We start from the raw sequence: 5964 nt of genomic DNA, 5'->3' as shown, positions 1-5964 counted from the left end.
TACAAAAACTAGTCTCAGTGTAGTCTTAATTAGGATTCCTTCGGACAAAGGTAGAAAAATAAGAACATGACACATATGAGGCAACAACTCTAATCTTTTTTTTCAAGAATCTAGCATTACAATGAAAACAGCCTTTAATTAACTTGGTATAGGAACTACTAGTTATTAGAACTCCATCAATGAGGACAACACTGCATATACTATAATTAAGTAGCTGCAAATCAAACATCCTCCCAAGAGATGACAACGTATGATTGGTTTTTGTGAACTTATGGTTATTTTTGTGTTTCTGTTTTGCTCGACCATGCCAAAAAAAAAATGAAGGGGGTCGATGGAGTAAAAACGCATTCATGAGATATGGCAATACGTACGATCTACTACTTACCTAATCTCTTTATTAGCTTTTGCAACAAATTTTAACATCATAAGAGGTTGTGATGTACGTAGTGCTTACAGAAAAAGAATTAAATGCATTACATGAAAAAAAAACAAACGTGCACATACTCACGCACGCACTGGCTAACTTATGTTTTTATGTCCGGTACTCAGGTTCCTATCGCTCGTTGGCATAAATAAATAGTCTACTACACAGCGTAAATTGCTTATATCTTGTCTAGCTAATGTGCAGTGGTAGATGTTCACGTGCTTGCACTTGCACGGCAGTACAATGCATTTTTGTGTAAGAACGAGATAGGCATGCAGCAAACCCCCAAATATGGTGTCGTGTACAATGGCCATCGAGCAGGCGCCCCACTGGACGTCTGCGCCTCTTTATATACTGTCAAAATATGTTTCATAACAAATCTAACAATATCCATTTACTATGATAAATAGTAGTATAATTAAATTTGATAAATTTTAACGTGTAACGCGATTCTACAATTACATTAGGACAGACGAAGTATTAAAGTAGATAGATCACGGAGCAAAACATAGGCCTTGTTTAGATCTATTTTTTTTAATTTTGACACTATAGCATTTTTGTTTTTATTTGACAAATATTGTCCAATCGTAGAGTAGTTAGGCTTAATGGGCCATTTCAATACACTGTTTCCCATAAAAAAATGATGACAAAGCAGCAGTGAAACGCGTATTGAAACAACGTCCACAATGGTGCTGTTTCACTTTGCCGTTTCCCATGCTTTGCAAGGCAATTAATTGCTGTTTGCTTATCGGATCATATGCATCCTTAATTCTGTAGCCATTTCACAGCAAATCGTACACACGAGCAAAGAGAACAGGCCCCAAGAGCTAAACTGATATATGAGCACAAGTGACATACAACAAAACTGACATTGAAGCATGAGACATTTACTTTTCACAAATCACAACAAAACTGCAATACAAACACAAGAGCGACATGATAAATAGCATTGATCGACATGGCGTTCTGGAACTGCATTCACATAGTGCAAAGTCTGAAACTCCACTCACATAGTAGTGATCAAGATAACAGTTCAGATCACAGAACATATAGATAACAGTTCAGATCACAGAGCTCATCTTCAACAAACATCACTTCCAGAACAGTTCAGGTCACAGCAACAGGTTCAGATAGCCTCTCGCAGCAGCAGCAAATCATCACTAAAATATAATATATATGAGCTCATCTTCATCCAACCCTCGCCTCCAAAAAGACAGTAAACTGCACCTCATAGTTCCCTGCATATACACATATATTGTTCAGGTTGTTGATTATATACTCAGGAACATATACTGCTATGTGGTTCAAAAATAAATAAAACAAATGTAGTGATCAGATTCCCAGAAATAACCTTACTCCTAAATCAACAACTTAGATGACTTATCACTGTCACATTGTCACCCTGCAGAAACCAAAATATTTAACAATGAGCACTCAGACAGTAACAAGTGCAGCATGCATATATAAATGATTCAAAAATATGAAACAATTACATGTATTAACTCAAACTCCAGGTGTATGTGGAAGAGGACCAAACTTATTCCAAATATGTTCGATCAAATCATTCTTAAGTCGGCGATGAGTCGACCGATCACGAATAGTAGTATCTTTTTCCAAAACTCTCTCTAAAGGAACATCCTCTTACGGAGAGAATTCCGGTTCTTCAACTACTGATGAACTTGCAGCCACATTTAAATCTAGATCTTCTTCTATAATTTGTTGTTCCTTCTCATCTTCAACTATCATATTGTGAAGTATGATGCATGCTAGCACGACATCACGGAGTACACCTCGGTCATATAGACGAGCTGGTCGTTTTAACTTTTAAGATGCAAAATCGACGCTGCCTGACTACTTGAAATTACAAAAACATATGCATTGCAGTAGCACTAATTAAATTCTGATCCTGGTTGTTTACTTAGTTCTGAATCTGTTTCAGGATTCCAAAGAAAAAGAGGCAGTTCCAATATGACTTCAAAAAATGAAATTTAATTTCATATTAAACTCTACACGACTACACCATAGTGACAGTCTCATGTGAGCATTCTGGAAAACAGGAGGTATGCCTAAACAATCCTCAAAATTAAATTTAAAGCTATGGAAATCAAACATACTGAACATAAAACAAAATTTTGCAGCACAACCATTCTGTCAACGATGGAAATCAAACATACTGAAGATAAAACAAAATTTTGCAGCACAGCCATAGAAATCAAACAATGACAGAGATCGAAAGCGAACATACCATGAGCTAGAGCCTTGTTGGTTTCCATGAAAAGATGAAAAATTTGGGGGAATGGCGCCCCATCCTGCACCTTGAGGTGGCCTTGGCGGCACGGCGAAGGTCGGGGCAGCAGGAGACGAAGCCGACGCAGTACAGGACGAAGCCGGAGCAGTAGGAGATGTAGTCGGAACAGCTACGGTCGGATTCGGTGCCGATGCGGTCGGATTTGGCGATGAAGAAGAAGAAACCGGCGGCGGCGGCAGGGGGACCGAAGGCGGCGGCGTCGATGCGGTCAAACTTGGAGGCGGAGCTGGAAGATGCGGCGATGTGGTCTTCAATCCGAGCTGTTTTCCACCGCGTTGTTTCCCTCCTCTACCAGGTGGGCGCCGCCCAGGCATCGACGGATCCATGAAAGCTGGATCTCGCACCTTTGCCCTAGCTTGATGCGGCAGGCATGGATGATGAATAGCGGCGTCAGAGGGAGGGCGATGGAGGGCAGGCAGAGAGATTGCGCACGATATAGTGGTGGAGCGCGGGAAGATTGCATGGGCGCGCGGGAAGTTGACGACCTCGAAGCTCCGCGCCTCCGCCCGCGCACGGGATCAGGGAGGAAGCCATGAAACGCCTCAATGGCTGTTTCACCCAGTTTCCCAGGTCTGGGAAACCACGCGACCTCGTTTCACCATGGTGAAACGATTCCCCCCCTCTCTCTCCTCTTTTTTCATGCAAAAATACCTCATATGCTGATGTGTCAGTATATTAAATGTGCATGACACTCTGGTGAAATCACCGCTGAGACTGGCCTAAGCACTGCATGCATGTGGTACTACACAGCATCTCTCATTATGTCAGCGACAGCGGCCAGTCGCCAGCGCTTGGCTGCTGGCTGGTACACGATAACACGAAGACATCCGGTCCGGCAGGTGTTTTTATTTGGCAAAAGCAGCTATGGTTTAGCGCAAGGTGCGCTCCTTGGATCGGATTGGATTCTGCCGAGTGCCGACCGAGCGTGAATACATGTGAAAATAATGCAGCTGCGCACAGCGCCGCGCATGCAGGAGAGCCGGCCTGGCAGTGGCAGCTCCCTGACCCGCTACAGCCTAGTAGTACGCAGCAGGACAGGCAGGAAAGAAATCGACCTGGCAGCGTCACAATAACTTTACGATGCATTGAATCGAAGCCGTAGGATATGTTAATTGTTAACCTCTACTAATAGAATAATGGTAAGTATTTTGTCCGTAGAGAATCCGATCTCTGTTTTTTCGTAGAGAATTCTTTCATTAGAGGATAGAGATGGAGAAGAATTGATCCCCACAACCTACGTTACACGAGTACGGGTACGAGTATCGGATACAATACGTACCGGATACGCGGATACACACTTTCTCAAAAGAAAATACACTAAAACGGTGTATCCGAGTATCCGTATCCGCGTATCCGACGAGTATCGGATACGGATACGTCACCCTCCTTGGAGTATCCGTGTAACATAGCCCACAACACGAGGATAAATTTAGTAGAAATATTGTCTCCGTCGGGGATGGCAGGGAGGAGATGGTTTTCTAGTCCCGGACCCCAATCCCCACCTTCTCGCCCCGTGAAAGCAGGCACCAGGCAGCTAGAGCGCCAGGGGCGGCTAGGCCTATGTAAAGCCCATGATTTGGCCCTCTCGTCTCTTCACCCCTAATCCATTTTGGTCTCCTATTTGGACTTGTGTGGAGATGACTCCAAAAGCTGCGTCCGTGAGCTGAACGGCTCGATGAGAGGAGCGAAGCAATCTGGCATGTGTTTTTGTTGAGTTTGAGTGTTTATTTGTGAGTTGTGACTCTTATCAGTATAAACGTATGTATATTATTACTTGTGTATTCAAGTTATGGGAATGTGTGTTGATCTATGGTGGCCTTACATGAATGGTGATGAATAGATCATGAATGGGCCGTGCTCAAACGAATGGGCCCTGAAACGCCGTCATTGCCATTGGCCTCCAACACCTTCCGGCGCTCCGGCCCACGATGACAAAGCCTGTTTGTCTTTCCGTGGACCGCCATCCGTGGTGACGACGACGAACCGACGAGCGGGCTCGATTCGGTGCACATGCATGCTGCTACGCCTGCGCTGCCTTTGTGACTCCCGTGTTGCACAACACCGTACCGGCCGGCCGTTCGGGGCGAGTTGGATGAACTTCTTTTTTTTTTCTCTCGAACGGGATTCATTAAGCGGGAGGAGATTGTTCAAACTTAAGTTACAAGTTTAAGCAGTAGTAATCCAGAGATTTGACAATGTGGTGCTGTAGTGAATATGTGGTAATGATGGATTAATTAGGTTTAATAGATTTGTCTCGCATATTAGCCTTCATCTATGTAATTAGTTTTATAATTATAATTAGCTCATATTTAGTTCTCCTAATTAGCATCCGAACATTTTATGTGACAAGGACTGAATTTTGGTCCTTAGACCCAAACACCCCAAATTTAAGAATTGTCTTTTTGGAACATTTATGTTTATATGTTCTTCAGAAATTTTATGTTTACATGGTACAAATCCATTATAAAGTATTGTTCTACGTTTTTGTCCTGGTCCCACATTTCCGTTCAGTTCTAGGAACATGTCGGTTAAGAGTTGGATGGGCTCTAAGCAAAATTAAATAAACAACTACTAAATCCGTTCTCAATTATAATTTTTTTATTTTGATTTTTTTGTTTTTACTATGTATCTAGACATAATATACATCTACATTTATAGCAAATATAACGTATCTAGAAAAACTAAACAAATTTATAATTTGGAATGGATAGAGTACAAAACAAGATTTAGAACAACTTCAGCGAGAGAAATTCAAGAGCCAAAAAAGAGCATTTATTCAAACAGATAGTATTTAGAAGCGGGAAAAATTGATTGTTTGGGTATCCTTCAATATTTAAGCTGTGTGGTAAACCGAAAACACCCCACTCCCTTTCCCCCTGTTTTGATAAAATTATCAGTATTTAAAATTCACTTTATGTAGCTAAAGCTTATGCTCAAGAAAGACAATGTTGCTATACCCGAATCAAAAATGAAAAAAGCGGCAAAAAGGAACATGGACAAGCCTCGAGTGCAATCATCGCCTCGCCAGAGCCCAGGCCTTGAGTGCAATCAACTCCTCACCCGAGCCCTGGCCTCGAGCGCAATCAACGTCTTGCCCGAGCCCTGGCCTCGAGCGTAATCAACACCTAGCCCGAGCCCTGGCCTCGAGCGCAACCAACGCCTCGCCCGAGCCTCGACCTCGGCGCCAGGCTTCTCACACACGGTAGTCGTACCCTTGACGCGACGTAAGTCA

The 5964-nt window shown here is 42.9% G+C and overlaps 1 long non-coding RNA gene across 1 annotated transcript; it reads right to left on the bottom strand.

The window, feature by feature from the left end:
- Positions 1296-3355, bottom strand: LOC110431895. The gene is made up of 3 exons (XR_002449368.1): positions 2670-3355; positions 1776-1826; positions 1296-1662 (listed from the first exon to the last, which is right to left on the bottom strand). It is a non-coding gene; the product is annotated as an uncharacterized LOC110431895 (long non-coding RNA).

Source organism: Sorghum bicolor, chromosome 1 (assembly GCF_000003195.3).
Source record: "Sorghum bicolor cultivar BTx623 chromosome 1, Sorghum_bicolor_NCBIv3, whole genome shotgun sequence".
NCBI classification, from domain to species: domain Eukaryota; kingdom Viridiplantae; phylum Streptophyta; class Magnoliopsida; order Poales; family Poaceae; genus Sorghum; species Sorghum bicolor.
This window is presented reverse-complemented; position numbering and strand designations above follow the sequence as displayed.